The 19,560-nt window shown below is 43.1% G+C and overlaps 1 pseudogene; it reads left to right on the top strand.

Moving 5' to 3' along the window:
* LOC148529130 (transmembrane protein 209-like) overlaps positions 1 to 19,560 on the top strand; it is a 438,870-nt pseudogene that overhangs the window by 80,742 nt on the left and 338,568 nt on the right.

Raw genomic sequence — 19,560 nt, 5'->3', positions numbered from 1 at the left:
CAGCGGAACTAATTTTACAAAGAAGGTAGTGGCATCTAATATTGTGGTGTATATTTTATAATGTAGACATTGATCACAAAATGTCTTTGTAAACACTATTTGCAGTTTTTCCTTCAGGGATTAGCACAAAATGATGCTACTAACTCATAAACAAGCTTGTAAATCCCAAATCTGTTGCTACTTAACCTACAGTACACTGGAAGGTTGCAAGTAACTTGCAGCGACTCTGATATGTAGTATTTCTCTTGGTGTGCAATCTGTTGGATTGACATGTATACTACAACGTCATGAGTCAAGATAAGCTGCCTGATTAGTGTATGTATATGTGTGTGTGTATATGTATATATGTACAGGCAGGTGCATAAATATTGGGACATTGACAGAATTTTCATATTTTGGCCTCTATTCACCATCACAATGGCTTTGAAATTAAACAAACAAGATTTGCTTTAACTGCATACTTTCAGATTTAATTTGAGGGTAATTACATCCAAATCAAGTGAACGGTGTAGGAATTACAACGGTTTCTATATGTGCCTCCCACTTTTTAAGGGGCCAAAAGTAATGGGACTATCAACTCAAAAGCTATTTCATGGACAGGTGTTCCTTGTTTCAGTGACATAATGCTAGATGAAGCTGATACAGTTCATCCAGGTTCATCAAAAATCCTCCTGAATGATGTTACAAAGTCTGTATAGTTGTCCAGTAGGGAATCTGAATGCTCCCAGAGTGGGGAAGCCCAATCCAAGGCTGGGCTGGACAATAGAGATACCAGGTAGGCCACTTTGGTTCTAGCAGTGGGAAAGTTGTCAGGCTGTAGGGTGAAATGTATATCGCACTGATTCAGGAATCTGCGACAGATCCAGGGGTTGCCATCAAATTTACCTGGCATAGGAAGGTGTAGACGAGGGGATGCCCTGTAACTGGTATTATCAGGCGGAGGAGAAGGGGTAACTTTAGTTACATTAGAGGTACTGTAGACAAAGAAGTTTGCAGATTATCCTGTCGTTTAGACATTTCTTGTAGAAACTGAGCCATTTGATGTTGCATAGTTTCCAGGTTTTCCAAACGACCTGCAATACACCGAAAAAAATCTGCTCCAGACTCCTGTCCCGTGGCCGGGTCCATGAGGCCAGTGCAAACTGTGATGTTGTGGTTTTGTTGTGGGCCCGGGGTGGTGATAGGAGCAGACACAGAAGGAGATTTAAAACAAAATGTGGAACTTTTAATAAGTGGTTTGGCAGACATAAACAATGGGAGAAAATAAAGTCCGGGGATGGCACTAAAGTGGAAATGGGACCTGAGGTGAAGCAATGAATAGAAAGTCCAGGTAGTGGCAGATAGGAGCAGTCCAGTAATCCGGGTTTTGTGAGGGTGGTGAAAAATGAATGGACTTGTCCAGCAGTATGCAAGTGGAGGCAAGGTGCAGGGGAGCTGACGAACCAGGTACTCAGGCAGGGAAAAGGTAATGGAGGATGCAGGGAGAATCCAGCGGGGTTGGAGCAGGCTTAGGCAGATACCAAACGGCAGTAGGTGAGCACAGGAACTCTCTCTCTCAGTGGCGGCTGAGAAACACGTTGCACTGGCAATGAAAGGGAGCTCTGAACTAATTTAAATACCAAGTGCCAAGCTGTGACAGGCCAGAGAGAGCATGTGACCCACCTGGATTGGGCGACTAGATCACATGGCTAGAGGCAAGATGGCGGTGCCCATGCCGGAGCGGAAAGGAAGCACCACCAGGCCAAACCAGCCCAGAGTGACAACATGCCCGCACAGGTTCCCGCACAACCAATGCTCCCCGCCAGGCACCAGCACCACCGTCAGACGACCCCCGCCATAGCGCCCTCACAGGTAATACCCGCTGACCTCTACGCCGAGAAACCCTGGTCGTGACAATCCGGACTGAACTGGACTGGATCTGGACTGAACCGGACTGGATCCAGACTTGGACTGAACTTGACTTGGATTGAACCGGACTGGATCCGGAATGGTGATGGCGTTTCGCTGGACCAAACTGGAACCAGAGTTGAAATCACTTTCCACAGAAGAGAATTCAGGAACAAGCCTCTGAGGAGCACAGATAGTCTAGACACAGGCAGAGCTGTGAAAGACATTGTACTGGCAACTAGACAGTGTGGCAGGAAGTCCTTTTTTAGTACAGCCTGTGAATTGATTGGACCTGGAACCAGGAAGAGTTTTGCCACGGCAATCAGATGACCTGATCAACGATGGCGGCGCCAATACTCCGGCACCGGTGGGAGACTACACACGTGGGATGCTAGGGCAGCCAGCACTTGGAGACAGCGGGAACCGGTGAATTTCAGAGAGACCAAGCACCGTCGGCGGCCGGAGCTGAAGGGGTGACATAGTACTAAACAGTGGATGTGACCACAAATAGCAGCGGGTCTGACAGCCCGTCAGCACCTGTATAGGTAAGTGCTGGGGTTTTGATCTGGGGACTCTGGATGCAGTCTTGACAAAGATTCATAAATCTGAGCTCCAACATGCACCAAAAGACTGGGGGTTGTGTATTGTGTGATTGGTGTGTGATATGTCATTTTTGCTGGAACTGAAAGCCATCGAATAGTCACATTTATTTCACATCTGAAAGTATCTAGTAAAGTGTATCTAGTTATTGCAAATAGTTTGCAGCTCAAACACCTTGGTTAAAAAGAGTTATTCTCTCAATGCCCATTCTTTTAATAGTTACTATCATCCATGTGTTAGTAAAATATCAATCCACCTGATTTATATTTGTCATTTGTCTTCTGCATATTGATACTGCTTTTAGTTTTTCCTGCTAAGTGATATTTACATATTTGTACCTCTCTGTATTCAAAGAAACAAGATTATCTATTAGACACCATCATCTCCCACAGTTGTATTAAACATACCAGTGCAGTTTTTGAAGCTATTTTGTGTCCCCCTGATTACTGTATGAGTGTGAGTAATAACAGTGTTGGTCAGGGGGTTACTTGTCAAGATTTGGTGGGGGCACTATAAGACGATGTCAGGACAAGAGTTAGCTTTTCTAGAAGTTGATTGTACATAACACACACCTTATATCATCATTAGGGCCTGTGAAAAGGTGTTACACCTACATAGAGCAATAGATTGAGACGTTCTTTTCTATTTAGGAAAGTTGTATCTGCCAGTCCAAAAGAGATTAAACAGCAAATATGTACCTGTCTTAAATCATCAATTTGGTATGAAACTAGACTTCTCTCCAATGATCCATTGATTCACTTTTAATCGATCACTTATGGGAAACTTATGGTTTTCTCATTACCACTCTAATTTTTTTTTATCAGGAGGAACTGTGTGTCCACTTATTCCCTACCTCTCCTTCCCTTGTCTTTCCTTCCATATATTATTCCCATACTTTGATATTATATTGATTTGCATTCCATCTCATTCTATAAGACAGTTGCTGCTTGATAACAAATGTACTATAAACGAATCCTCATCTACTGCATATATCGTCCACTTAAGCTGGGCTTACGCTGTCCAGTAAAATGTTTATGAGACCGACAGACATTTTATCTGGCAGCCTAAAGCTGGGCATCCACTATACAATTTTCTGTCAGATATCTGTCCAATCTGGCTGGTTGGAATGAAAACCTGGTAATCACATAACCTGTGCTTAGTCACAATACATCAAAGGGAAGGTCCCCTTTGATGAAATCAATCACTTGATAGAGGAAACCTTAAGTGCTCACAAACAGAATAAAGAAGAAAAGTGCATATAGTGACGCACAGTTTTATTATACACAATTAAAAATTCAGCATTCCCTAGGCAGGGTATCCCAAAGGACAAAGGTATGTAATTACCAGATGGCAAAGAGGTATAACCTCAATCAGCATGTGATGTAACACATCAGTGTTAGTCCCGGGCACTCCACTGGTTCACGCTCATGTCCCCAGCCTTCTCGCACTGACGCGTTTCGACCCCTATTCCAGTGGTCTTTTTCAAGGTGTCCAGATCGTGAACCTTTCACGATCTGGACACCTTGAATAAGACCACCGGAATAGGGGTCGAAATGTGTCGGTGCAAGAAGGAGGATATCCAATACTGACGGAGGTACTACATATCCAGAAGGCTGGGGACATGAGCGTGAACCAGTGGAGTGCCCGGGACTAACACATTGCCCAATGTGGACAACAAATGATGAGATCTTTCGGACATGCCGGGTGCTTCAGCATGGACAGTCCGATAATTAGTGATTGGTCGCTCAAATACCCTGTACAATTACCTGACCGATCCCCCAATATCTGATGGATCAGCCAGATAATTGTATAATGTATGCCCAGTATTACTCTATACAATATTCTTAAAATTCAATATAAACATTATGGGAAAACAAAAGCAAAGATAATTATATAAATCTATATACATTACCAAGTCATGTATGTCATTATGAGATGTGCGGTGCATGAAATTACATAGCATGTTGTGTTCAAATAAATCTGCTCAACAGCAAGGTGTGCCTGGAAATGCCTCTGAAATAGAGATAACTGTATAATGTTGATGAGTTACAGTGCAATATATTTAAAAGTATAAAATATTAAAAGAAATAATGTTGAGTGTGCTACTGCGTAGACTCCATGATCTTTCAATAACGCTTCATTCCCTGTTGCAATATGTGTGCTCACCTAAGTACTGTGCATGCACGGTGCCATCTTGTCACTGTGTTAGAGCGCCACAGTGGGAAACAGCAGTCAATACTTGGCTCTGGTGAGAACTGTGATCACCTGCATCTAAAAGTGTTTCTAACACCCTTCACCACTACCCGCAAGCCGAATACACTCACCGGCTGGTGAGTTGTATGACATCCCGCTCTGATCCATGACGAGAGAGTATATAACAGTGAGTACGGATGTACACTGTGTAACATAAATAAACCAATCCACTGGTTAAGTAACTGGGCTGTTTGTACAGTAGTTGTAAGGCATACACTGTTGTTTACAGAATCTCTGCTATATCCTCATGCATATACACACATATTTACAACAAAAAAAACACATTTTTCTTTACAGTGTTCCTTTAATTTGTGAGAATATTATAAAATCATTAGGTTATACACCCAATCTAATTTTGCCAACAATTACAATAGAGGAAATAAAAATGGCACTTTTGTTTGACCATGTCCTGTGACTAGATCATAAGGAGCCGTACCCCTTTATGATGAAGGATATCATATTGCCATCTTGTGTTGTGTTTGTTTTATATTTGTACTGTCACAAATTAATTAATCTGAAGCTTGGTTCTGGGACAGGAAGACCGCTAAAGACACTTGTGATGTGTTGGAGATTATGGACCTCATTCAGAGTCGGTCGAAGCGGCCGCATGGTCGTACGGGAAAAGGGGCCGGATATGCAAATGATTCCCTCGCAAGTTGCGTCCCTAAGTTCGGATCGGTAGCTGGCCGACCAAGGGGAGGAAGCGGCCGGAAGACAAAAAAATACGCCCCCTTCTCGTACGCATTACACGTCATCTCCGGGCATATAAGGATTAATCGAGACCATCGGGAACCATCGGAACTGGTCGTAGAGCTTAAGGTTGACCATACCCTCTCTTAAGCTCTACGATCATGTCAGTGTAAAAACCTCCCATGTCACATGTGCCATGACGCTACTTTGTTAATTATGCACTCCCATAAACCGTATGCACTCCCATAAAACGCCGTTTGCATAATTAGGCACGCCTGCGTTCGGATTTCCACTCCCCCGTTTTCAAGCACCTTCCCCTGTTACCACCCACAAACGCCTCAATCTGTCACTCAAACTACCGACCTGGCTGTGTTCAAGGAGAGAGAAATTTCTGATTGTATCGGCTAGTTTGCGCACGCGCATTGCGAACTTTACGCATGCGCAGTATAGCGAACATCGGTGGCGTACGACCGTGCGGCCGCTTTGACCAACTCTGAATGAGGTCCTATATATAGCTGTGGTTTTCCTTTCATCAGCTGTCTGCAGTTTCTTTATACAGCTGGCAGAGCAACCTGCCTGACTTCCCTTTTATACAAATTACATTCAATTTTATGTAACAAATCATCCAAAAGGACCAAATTGTAACTATAGCATGCAACCAGTGAAACTGCAAAGCCAGAAATTATAAGCATATCAATACTAGGCATATATTATATCATCTACTCTTTCTTCTTGTGCACTTGTCAACAAAGAAGGTACTATTTTTTAGCAGGCATGCTTAGTTGTAGCCATAGAACCCTGTGTAGACAAAAAAGAAAAACAAATAGGTGCGCTATCTGTTCAGTTGCTGTCTTAATATAAAAACCTGCAGCTGACACAAGAGGGGCTTCTGCATTAACCCTCAAAATGTGGAAAAAAGAGAAAATTGAGGTATCTGCGCTGGTGATTATATAAATATATGACACCTTGTTTATATAAAAAATTTTATGTAATTTATTCGATAGTGAGCTGCAGTTCAGTATAACTTACACACATATAACAAATAATTAAAAAATGTTGCCATAAATAATGCTAACAACCAAATAAATAGGATGGTTGTTGCAAATGGATAGTATCCAATGGTTCCCAAGGGCTAGTATGTAGCCAATAAACACAGTCCAGCAAATGGCAATATTGTTGCTATAAGAAGGCCCAAGATAGGGAATAAAATTCAGGCTATTCAATGTCACAAATCGCTCACATCCCAATGTATAAAGTCCAGTGACTAAAACTCCTAACCCAAGGGCTCGCAGGAGATATATGGAGTGGCAGTGGTGTATGATAGAGTCACACCGTTCAGGCGACTCCTGCCCGCAGGGGATGGATAGCGAAAAACTGTGGATAAAGGTGCAACGTACCAGGTGCTGAGGTATAGCTGATTGGCACCACGGGAACGGCTCCCACACGCACCACTGGCAGAGGGACACCAACCCGTATGGAGGGGGCACCACGGCCAAGAAGCCCCAATGGACGGTGGAGACCAGTGGCAACAAGTGCGTGTCCGTCCTGGCCGGCACAGAAGCCCGGCGGCCGAGCGGGATGGAGTCAGATGACCGCTAGGTGAGTTTGGGCGGCTGCCGGGAGCTGAGCATACGGGGACCCAGATGGTTCGACCGGAGAGCACAATAGGCAGTCACTCCAGTGCAATCCCTCCAGCAATTGGAGCCAAGAGTGTGTGAAGTAATCGGCAGTTCACTGGTTCCTTGACGCGTTTCTCCCCTATACAGGGGTTTTCTCAAAAGGCAAGCAGCATGTCAATCCTCTGTCAGGAGGGTCTTTTAAACTCAATCCAATTATATGATTAGTGATCATTGTATCCATCTGTGTAGCAGACTTAATACAGCCCTCTATTACTGATAGAAGCATTCCACTCCCCACAGAGCAATATATATCATTATATCAATTTGCAACGGAGATACCATTTTTTTATATATTCATTATTATTATTATGTAGACACAAAAGGAGACAATATAGAAGGCAATAAATATGAAAAATAAAATAAAAGAACAAAGTAGACAATACCTAGTGGATAATTGGTTAACCAATCCAGCTATATGGTTCAGAATAGGTGTTATATTTATTTATTTATTAATTCTGTTCATTATTGTATGGGTTTATCAGTCATATTTAATATTTCCAATATTTTTCATTTGGATCATAGATAATGGTTAGGTCAAATGAGGGACCCTGAGAGAGAGTGTTTTTTTTTAACAATCTTTATATCTCTGTATCTAGGATGTCTTTATTTATGTTTTATCATTTTTATTAAATTTATTATATATCATTTTTTTACATTATTTCATATTATTTTTATTTTTTATTTAAAATTGAACAGTTTATTTTTAGTCAGTCAGTATCTATACATGTTTTTATTGCTGGATTGGTTAACCAATTATCCACTAGGTATTGTCTACTTTGTTCTTTTATTTTATTTTTCATATTTATTGCCTTCTATATTGTCTCCTTTTGTGTCTACATAATAATAATAATGAATATATAAAAAAATGGTATCTCCGTTGCAAATTGATATAATGATATATATTGCTCTGTGGGGAGTGGAATGCTTCTATCAGTAATAGAGGGCTGTATTAAGTCTGCTACACAGATGGATACAATGATCACTAATCATATAATTGGATTGAGTTTAAAAGACCCTCCTGACAGAGGATTGACATGCTGCTTGCCTTTTGAGAAAACCCCTGTATAGGGGAGAAACGCGTCAAGGAACCAGCGAACTGCCGATTACTTCACACACTCTTGGCTCCAATTGCTGGAGGGATTGCACTGGAGTGACTGCCTATTGTGCTCTCCGGTCGAGCCATCTGGTTCTCCGTATGCTCAGCTCCCGGCAGCCGCCCAAACTCACCTAGCGGTCATCTGACTCCATCCCGCTCAGCCGCCGGGCTTCTGTGCCGGCCAGGACAGACACGCACTTGTTGCCACTGGTCTCCACCATCCATTGGGGCTTCTTGGCCGTGGTGCCCCCTCCATACGGGTTGGTGTCCCTCTGCCAGTGGTGCGTGTGGGAGCCGTTCCCGTGGTGCCAATCAGCTATACCTCAGCACCTGGTACGTTGCACCTTTATCCACAGTTTTTCGCTATCCATCCCACTGCGGGCAGGAGTCGCCTGAACGGTGTGACTCTATCATACACCACTGCCGCTCCATATATCTCCTGCGAGCCCTTGGGTTAGGAATTTTAGTCACTGGACTTTATACATTGGGATGTGAGCGATTTGTGACATTGAATAGCCTGAATTTTATTCCCTATCTTGGGCCTTCTTATAGCAACAATATTGCCATTTGCTGGACTGTGTTTATTGGCTACATACTAGCCCTTGGGAACCATTGGATACTATCCATTTGCAACAACCATCCTATTTATTTGGTTGTTAGCATTATTTATGGCAACATTTTTTAATTATTTGTTATATGTGTGTATGTTATACTGGACTGCAGATCACTATCGAATAAATTACATAAAAATTTTTATATAAACAAGGTGTCATATATTTATATAATCACCAGCGCAGATACCTCAATTTTCTCTCATAGATCCCTGTGTAGCATTACACTCCAACCACGCACAGCACAATTGCCTTAGATCTCTAATATAGCACTACCATACACCACCCTAGTTGCAGCAGACCCCTCTATAGCATTATCCTATACCCCTGTAGCATTACCCGCCATCCCCCTTGCATATATGGGCAGTGCAGGCAGCGAAGTGTTTCTCAGAAGGGTCCGATCAATGCCCCTCCTGAGCACAGCACTAATGGTGACATGCTTCAGTTCCTATCTGAGAAGTTTTGTATGTGGTTCTCCAGATTGCTAAGGATATTGAATTAGAACCTCTATACACTCCTGCCTATACCTTCTAATATCCTGCCTATAAACCTCTAAGGATGACACTATTTTGCGTACGCAGTCATATAGTAACTAAAGACTCCAGACCTTGAACCTGTGGTTCCAAAGCACAAAGTGATATTTCAAGTAAAAGTACAGTCAGTTACACGCTATGATCTAAGTACAATTTAGCGCAAAGAATTATACAGACCCAAGTACAGTTATACATACGCAGCGCTCTGGACCAGATGTAGGCATCAGCAAGAAACCCCCCGTCAATCAGCATTCAGCAAGAAGACTCAGACTGGGGTCACAACACACACGTTTATACTCTCACAGAAACAGACAACACAATAGAGAGGCTTGTCGCTGATGCCATTGGTTCCCAAGGAGGATGCATCTGTTGCAGAGCATTTAACAGGTTGATTCAAATAGACACAGTCCAGCCTCTAACAACTGGTTGTCTCTGGTTTCCTGCCTCATGCACATCCTAACAGTTGGTCATATAATGTACATTTCGGTGCTTTAAGTCTCTGAAGTCCATAAGTTGAAAATGCATGTTGCGATCTTCACACTGACAATACCAGAATGCTCTTGAAAGAGTGCAGATCAGTATAATATCAAACATGACTTATCATGTATTAAACCTTAGCTACCAAATAACCTTTATTTCACAGCAATTATAATAAATGAACAATCTTGAATCTTATACTTTAAAGCTTATGAGACCTTTTATGTGAATATGTACTGTGTAAATATTTGGGGTTTGATATAAAGACGCTAGTTAACTTGGGGCAGATGCGTGCGCATGAGGCTAATAAACAGCATTTTCATACAGGATCTTATGCATTCGCTAATATGCAACTAGTTAACAGCGCAATTGTGCGTATTAATGTGTGTATGAGAAATGGTGAAAGATACAATCGCATGATGCTAATAGTAACATCGCCATATGTACTTAAGTGTGAGTTTAGCTAAAATGGCGCTGGGCGGCCATTCGCAAAATGGCATTTTGCGATCTGATTTACAAGATGGCGTCTTGCGGCCAGTCGCAAGATGGCGTCGTTATGACCTAATTTTAAGCTGGTCTTGTCTCAGCCAATTATCCAGCTTCGACAGTCCACCCTTTGATAGCGAACAACATGCTATCACAATCTGATTTTAAAAATTAATTTAGGCTTGCATTTATATATTATTTAGTGTTATTATGGGGTGGCACAAGGTGGTTCTTAATCCATCAATAATGTGTCTCTCAGTGGGGACATAAAACTACTATTATACGCACACCATGGATCATGGAAGATCATGTGAAAGGTGTGGGGATACACCAGTCCTATAAAGGCAGTCTTGAAGGGGAATTTGAGACTAAAATAACATTTCAATCATACATTCTATGCATGTCTAAATATAATACATTAAATGATGGTATTTCCTAGTTCAGGGTTGTAATGCAGTTCTATATTTACCTCAGTATTCATATTGCCATTACTGACCACCATCATAATTTCGTTCTTTCGTTTTACTCTATTTTTACATTTTCCACACTTCAACACAATAGGAACACAACGGACACATAGGCCAATAATTATGATGACAATCAGTATAAGGATCAAGAATTTGCCTATGCTGGCGATCACTTCCCGGACCCATTCCTCTAGGCCTGAGAACCATTTAACTGGGTTCAACCATGAGACCCATCCTTCTATCTTCTCCCCTACTTCAGCCACTGAAGCATTATGGTTCTTACGAAACTTCCATTTTAGCTGCAGAATTTCATCCATCTTCCGGTCTATCGCCTCTTTGAGGTCGCTGGTATCATTGGTGACATAGGTGCAACACTTTACTCCAAATTGAGTGGCCAATGTTACGCAATACCCTCCAGTAACAGTAGTTAAATAATTTAACACTAGTCTGTGTTGCACCAGTTCTTTCCTGTATGCTTGTATACCTGACTGTGTCATCATACATCTCGGTGATATTATCTATCAATTTAGCAAGTTCCTGAATATATCTATAATTTAATGTACCCTGAGCGATTCTGGTGGGATCCAGTGCGACTAAAACTTGGAAGCCAGTTGTCTCACTAATTAACTGAGTGGCTTTATGCACGTCACCAGGTATCATTTGCCTATGTGTTCATACTGCGTGTGACGATATGGTGATGGTGTGTTTTTATGGATACCGAGCATTTCAACATGTGTGAGGGTCATAACTTCTGGGACTACTCTTCCCTGGTAACACAAACCTTCGGAACTTGGGGAGAGCCACTTATACGCCTTTCTTCCACATATAAAATACACATTATCGGGGAGAACATAAGGAATAGTATGCATCATTATCATTAAACACATTTTCCTTGCAAACAATCCTATCTCAGGGTCTTCCATCTGGTACATGCAAGTCACTGGTTGTATTATTTTAGCACAATAACCATCTGGTACCTTACCAATAATTTCTTTGGTGGAACTCAATGTGTACCGGTACCTAAAATGTTTCCCACTAGATTTAATTGAGCGTAACAGATCATGGTTTATGGACTCATTATCAGCTCTCTGGGAGAAGGTCATCGTCTGATTATTCCCCGTCACTTCCCAACTCCCGGGTTTATTGAGGTTGGTTATGTTTAAACACAAAAGTGATCTATCTACTTGGAATTGATAGAGTTTGAAATGAGGTGGTTTGGATGAGAGGAATTTTCCATCCATTGTTTTCCATTTTTGTAATTCTAACATTTCCATGATATTCAGCGGAAATGGCACCAACCCTACGTTATGTTGTCCCTGTGGCACATGTGAACACACCCAGCAATCAGTTTGGTTTAACACTTTGCCTACCATGCTATGATAATCCTCTAAAGGATACCCACCCCAATACGGGTTATATTTAGGCTGGCACCGTTGCATACAGTTCTCATCAACTAGGGACCCACAAAGCTCACAAATACAGGAATCTTCAGACGATAAACCTCCACACCATCCCTGAGTATCCGGAATTAAAGCTCTCTTAACAATAACAGTACTAAGATTGGTCAGACACTCCCCTGATTGGCATTGCACTCCTCCTGACTCCATTCCATCAGCACTGCCATCAGCTCCCATCTCCTCAATTGATCCCCCATCACAGAAACCGGATATCCCCGAGCCAATCAAAATGGTGAAAACTCTTGAAAAGAATATGAAAATGAACACAGCAGGCCAGTCCATTGTCACAACAAAGACCTGCAAATTTCTTTTAGTTCAGGTATCTCACTACAACCTTTTCAATCCTCCCGGAACAAGCTCGCGATAGACAGGTCCACGTTTTCAGCCTTGTCTCCAACTTGTTTCTCGACCGGTTGATTGACCTTTTTGCAATGAGTAGAATGGACCCAGGTATCTCTCTCAGCCACCTTCAAAGATGTAGTACTTGTCAGCAGCACCTTGTACGGACCTTCCCACCGATCAATGAAACAACCTGAACGCAAGAAATTTCTGATCATAACATATTCTCCTGGTTCAACATCATGACAGTTAGTTTCAGGCATATCATTGGACAACAATTTCAGTTTCTGCTGCTGTTGTTTTAACTGCTTACTCATTGATATAAGATACCTTACAGTTACCTTGTTGTTACCCTTCAAGTCTTCCTGTGGACTTATAATTAAATGAGGTTGTCTACCGAACAGTATTTCAAGGGGGGACAGTTTTAGAGGGGGTCTAGGAGTGGTCCTTATACTATGTAGAACCAATGGTAACACTTCTGGCCATTCTAGTCCAGTCTCTGCCATGATTTTACTTAACTTATTTTTAATAGTCCCGTTCATCCTCTCTACCTTGGCGCTGGCTTGCAGTCGGTAGGGGGTGTGAAGTCGGCTATTAATACCCATCAGCTTACACATATTTTGAAAAACATCTACTGTGAAATGAGTACCCCTGTCACTCTCGATGATTTTAGGGATACCGTACCTGCATATAAATTCCTGAATTATTTTCTTGGCAGTAAGCGCAGCAGTATTCCAACTGGGTAGGCCTCAACCCAGTTGGAAAATACGTCAGTGCACACTAACACATACTTAAGGTTCCTGCAGGGTGGTAATTGGATGAAATCAATTTGTATTACCTGGAAAGGTCCATCAGTCGGTGGAATGTGGGATGGTTTGGTAGGGATCGCTTTCCCTATGTTCTTCCTCAAGCAGATCAGACAGGAAATTGCTCTCTTTTCTGCTTGGGAAGAAAAACCTGGTGCACACCAGTATGTCCTCACCAATTTACACATACCGTGTTTTCCCAGATGAGTCAGACCAGGGTAGGGGTAATATGCTTTGGGGGCTACTGGCTTACCTTGTCTGTCCCTCCAGAGCCCGGAGGACTCTTGCCCACATCCCTTGGATTTCCAGATGGACTTTTCCTGAGTTGAACACAAATTTTGCATCTCAATTAATTTCAGCATGTCAATTGTTTGAAAAGACATGATTTGTTCAGTTGGAGAAAACATTTTTAACCCTGCTGCCCATTTTGCCGTTTCATCGGCTCTGTTGTTGCCCTGTGACACTGGATCATCCTCACATGTATGGGCTTTACATTTAATTACTGCCACCGCTTTGGGCAGTTGGATTGCTTCTAAAAGATGTTTTGTGTGTCGGGAATGTGCAACTGGTGTGCCTGCTGCTGTAATAAAATTTCTCAGACGCCATAGAGCCCCGAAATTGTGCACCACCCCGAACGCATACCTAGAGTCAGTGTAAATGTTAGCAGTGTAGCCTGCTGCCAATTCACACGCTCTTGTTAGTGCTACTAACTCTGCCACCTGGGCTGAGTGAGGAGGACCAAGAGGTTCAGCTTCTATGATGTCTGTGTCATTTACAACAGCATAACCTGTCATAACTCACCTGTGTCTGTTTGTCTATGACAACTCCCATCCATGTAAAAAGTCACATCTACATTCTCTAAAGGTGTGTCATGTATGTCAGGTCTAGCAGTAAAGGTCTGATTTAGATATTCCATACAATCATGTGCATCATTATGTCCGCTGAACTCACCTCCCACCAGCAACTCATCCCTTTCCACCCTTTGTACATCATGTTGTACATATGGTAAATACGTTGCTGGGTTCAGCGTATTGCATCGTTTAACAGTGATGTTTGCAGGCGCAATTAGAGCAAGTTTCCCATTTGGTAAACCTAGCCGAGGAGACGTGTCTGGTTTGAGCAGAGTTCAGCAGAGCAGATACGGCTTGGGGAGTGTAGACAATCATATCATGACCCAATACTACGTCCTCACTTTTACTCACATAGAGCAGTAGCTGCTACACTTCTCAAACAGGTGGGGAGTGATCTTGCCACAGTGTCCAATTGGGCACTGTAGTATGCTATGGGCCTACTGGCATCACCATGTTTTTGTGTGAGGACACCTGCAGCACAACCATCGGCTTCCATACAATACAAATCAAAAGGTTTTTCATAATCAGGTATTCCCAATGCAGGTGCTTTTGTCAGACTATCCTTAAGATTAAGGAAAGCCTGCTCTGATTCCTCTGTGTGTATGACACGATCGGGCTTTGAGGAAGAGACTAAGGACCTCATTCAGAGTCGGCCGAAGCGGCTGCACGGTCGTACGCCACCGATGTTCGCTATACTGCGCATGCGTAAAGTTTGCAATGCGCGTGCGCAAACTAACCGCTACGATCAGAAATTTCTCTCTCCTTGAACACAGCCAGGTCGGAAGTTTGAGTGACAGATTGAGACGTTTGTGGGTGGTAATAGGGGAAAGTGCTTGAAAACGGGGGAGTGGAGATCCGAACGCAGGCATGCCTAATTATGCAGACGGCGTTTTGTGGGAGTGCATATGGTTTATGGGAGTGCATAATTAACAAAGTAGCGTCATGGCACATGTGACATGGGAGGTTTTAACACTGACATGATCGTAGAGCTTAAGAGAGGGTATGGTCAACCTTAAGCTCTACGACCAGTTCCGATGGTTGGCGATGGTCTCGATTAATCCTTATATGCCCGGAGATGACGCTCACTGCATACGAGAAGGGGGCATATTTTTTTGTCTTCCGACCGCTTCCTCCCCTTGGTCGGCCAGCTACCGATCCGAACTTAGGGATGCAACTTGCGAGGGAATCATTTGCATATCCGGCCCCTTTTCCCGTACGACCGTGCGGCCGCTTCGACCGACTCTGAATGAGGTCCTAAGTCCTGTAAAGGCATGGCCAAAATAGAAAAACCTGGGATCCACATTCTACAGTATCCACACATTCCGAAGAAGGTCCGAATTTGCTGTTGATTCTGCGGCAGTGTCATGTTCTGTATGGCCTGTATTCTGTCGTTTGTGAGATGTTGTAACCCCTGAGTTAGGCAGTGTCCCAAATATTTTACTCTGGATTGGCACGGCTGTAGTTTATCCTTAGCCACCTTGTGTCCTGTATGCGAAAGATGAAGCAACAAAAGTTTAGTATCATTCAAACATGACATAAACGAATCAGAACATAGCAATAAATCGTCCACATATTGAATTAGAACAGATCCATTGGCAGGTTGAAAAGATTGTAAATAGTCGTGCAATGCCTGGGAGAAGATACTAGGGCTGTCTATGAAACCTTGGGGCAATCGTGTCCATGTATATTGTACACCTCTGTATGTGAATGCAAATATATACTGACAGTCAGGGTGGAGAGGCACAGAGAAGAAAGGAGAACAGAGGTCAATGACAGTGAAATGGGTTGCATTTGGTGGGATCTGCATAAGAATGACAGCTGGATTTGGCACTACGGGGAATTGGCTCTCTACTACTTTATTAACACCTCTAAGGTCCTGTACCAGCCTATAACCCCTCCCACCACTCTTCTTCACCGGAAAGATGGGACTGTTGGCTACACTAGCTGTACGAACTAAAATTCCCTGTTGCAATAATCGCTCAATTATTGGAAAAACCCCTAATTCTACCTCCTGTTTTAGTGGGTACTGGGGAATTTTTGGAGCTTGCCTACCGCCTTTTAAATTTACCATTACGGGGCTTACGTTTGCCATTAATCCAGTGTCCTGTCCATCCTTAGTCCAAAGGGAATCTGGAATTTGGGACAACATTTGATCTACCTGAGATGGATTTTCATTTAAACTGGTAGAGTGATACATTATCCTTTGGGGAGTGTCCAACATATCCCGCACCTCGTGCGCAACTCTCTCTGGGATATCTAGAAATACACCATCAGGGGTGCAATATATGACACATCCCATCTTACATAACAAATCTCTACCCAGCAGGTTAGTAGGAGCCGCAGCAGCCAGAAGGAAAGAATGCCTGGTATGCAACGGTCCGATAGTAACCTCTGTGGATTTTGTTAAAGGATAATGTTCCACTTTACCTGTTACACCCATTGTTGGTACTGTCTCTTTGGTCACCTGTAAACTAACGGGAGATTTTATCACTGACCTGGTCGCCCCTGTGTCTACAAGAAAAGGATATTTAGTACCAGCTACATCAACCATCATGACCGGTTCTTCCCTAGTACTTCCTGTTAACCTGACTATCTGTAGACTACAGGTATGACCTGACCCCTAGCGTTGGCTACCATTCTCCAATAAAGCATTAACGGCCACAATTGGAGCTGGTGCCTGTTGGACATTTGCTGGTCTCTGTTCATATCCTTTATGTGGATATGCAGGTTTTCGCTGATTTGGGGGTCCTACCCTTTTTGCTCTGCAGTTTCTACTTAAATGTCCTGGCTGGTTACAATTAAAACATGTTCGTGGATCGGAAGAAGACACGGGTTGTTGTGAGGTTTGAGCAGGGGGAAAAGGTGGTGGATATGGGTAGGGATATGGAGGACAAAGGTATTGTGGGGGTTATGAAGTTTGTGAGTAGTATGGGACCTGTGGTTGTGTAGGGTTAGCAGAATAGGGCTGTGTTTGCTGTTGCGTGGGGTTAGTGAGGGCGTATACCGGTTCAGGTGTAAGTGTGTGTGTAGATGCAAGTGTGTCTGTTGGCTGTGATGTTACCGTCATTCCTTCCAGAGCTTGGATATTGACAGCCATTAGTTTTTCGCTCTGGGTCTCTCTCTTCTTTGAGATGTTTTTATCATGTTCTATGGCAGATTCTATGAGTGTATCTATTGTGACTCCTCTCCAGCCAGGTTGTGAGGTCTGAACCCGAGTCTATAAGTTCTCTTTAAGACCGTCCATGAGTACCGTGACTATCATTCCCCTGTGGTGAGTGCTATCTTTAATATCCTCTAACCCAGTGAACTGGGTGATAGCCTACAGAGCCCGGTCGCAATAATCTTCTGCAGATTCACTCTCCTTTTGCTTTATGGTTAAAATTTTGTTCCAGTTAACTACTACTGGGAAGTATATACCCAATTGAGTTACAATGCGGGAAATGTTACCTTGGTTTACTTGGTCTGTTAAGGGAACGTCACCATCCAATACACAATCCGTGATAAATTTTGTCACGTCGGTATTGCATGGTAGACAGGCCCCTAACACCACACGCCAATCTTTATTAGTTGGTTCATGAGAACTACCCAAATTCCTCAAAAATCTTTGACATTTGGCTAGTTCCTTTTTGGGATCGGGGAAATCATTTATGATGGAATTTAGTTCTGCTTTTGTCCAAGGACAATGCATTACCACTTCCCTCATGGGCACTACACCATTCGCATCTGCATTTCCATTCGGAACGGCTATTGTCCGAATGGGATGCAGACCGCCAGCGCTGCTACCTTTGACCTTGTTACCTGGCTGGGGGTTTATTCTGTTGTTGCTATGTATGGTATTAACTTCCTCCACGGGTGCAGAGGGTGTTAGCACTTCCCTTGCTGTTACCGATGAAGATGGCGGCACCACTCGTGATTGTTGTGGTGCAGCATCTATCATCTGTACAGCATGGGAAATGGCAGACATTACAATAGGCTCATCATCCACGTCATGTACATTTTCTTTATGGTTGCTTAAGAGAGGGTACAAATTGCTTGTTACAGTTTTATGGGTTTTTTCGATAACTGTACTTGCACTCCCATCCACATAAGGTGGAGGTGGTGTGTGTTAACTGCTGGCAATACCTTCTGCAATGCTACCTTGCCGCACGTGCGCGTCATTTTGCGGCTCGCACGCATTGCAATTTATCGCCTGGGGTGTATTTTCTGGCAATGCGCTCGCAACGCTAGTTTGCGTCGCTTGCACATTTTTAAGCCACGCATCCCCCTCATGCTGCCACAATTTTAAACATTTGTAATATTTTACCTTTTTCTTTCGGGAGCGCATCAGACTGATGTGATCCCGGACATTATCCAATACATCTTTATCAAAACTACCAATTCTGGGAAACGGTCTAACACTCTTCATCGTAATTTTAAACCATACATCACAATACCTTATTGCATAAGTACCGTACTTAGTATGCATAATACGACAGGCCGATCCAAGCGGCGCTTCCATTAGCAGCACATCATTCTCTAACATCTCTGTTTGCATGGCTCCCATCTTGAGACAACTCCTACGTTTTTCAATAAAGATTTAAACTGGTGATAGACAGTCAAGATACTTTCACTTACCTGTGAACGATTTAAACGGCAGCGCCCACACACCTGTGAAGATTTGAAGAAGGCTACTCCACACACCCGGATAAGATTTAAGAAGGCAACTTCCACACCTATGGAAGTTTAAGTCGGCTACTTCCCCGCACCTCTCTACAACAAAGACAACATGTACACCTGCTACTGTGTATAGAACGGTAAGCTGCTTACCGAGCAGCTAGCACTTAGCCCTTAAAGGTCATACGGTACCTCTAACTTTAGGGAACAAGTTACCCCTACCAACAAATACTCACTGTTACGCACTCTTTTCCTGCGCAGAAAAATACACGTTAACCCAGATATTGATAACAATTGAAAAATGTAAACCTCAACGGCTTTGTTTAAACACGTGGCAGCACAACCGGAAGTACGTATACGCTATTGTGCGACCAGTCGCATACACAATAATGCGACTACCACACCACTGTATGACAACCTTTAGCTGCGTACACAAAAGTGCATCTTGACTGTGTGCACAACTGCGACTCAGCCGCGTGCTCAATACTGCGGCACCCCTCTAAACATAAGGTTCTATCAACAAAGGAAAACAAACTTTTTCCTCTCTTGTCCCTGGATTCTAGTCAGCGTCCCTGGCTCACACGAAAACAGGTAGCGATTTCTCAGCATCGAGCGGTTGCAGGTAAACCCTGCATGTGGCCACTCCACCCTTTGGTGAGATATCGATAACCGTAT

Source organism: Taudactylus pleione, unplaced genomic scaffold (genome assembly GCF_031769625.1).
Source record: "Taudactylus pleione unplaced genomic scaffold, aTauple2 ptg000086l, whole genome shotgun sequence".
In the NCBI taxonomy this organism is placed as follows: domain Eukaryota; kingdom Metazoa; phylum Chordata; class Amphibia; order Anura; family Myobatrachidae; genus Taudactylus; species Taudactylus pleione.
This window is presented reverse-complemented; position numbering and strand designations above follow the sequence as displayed.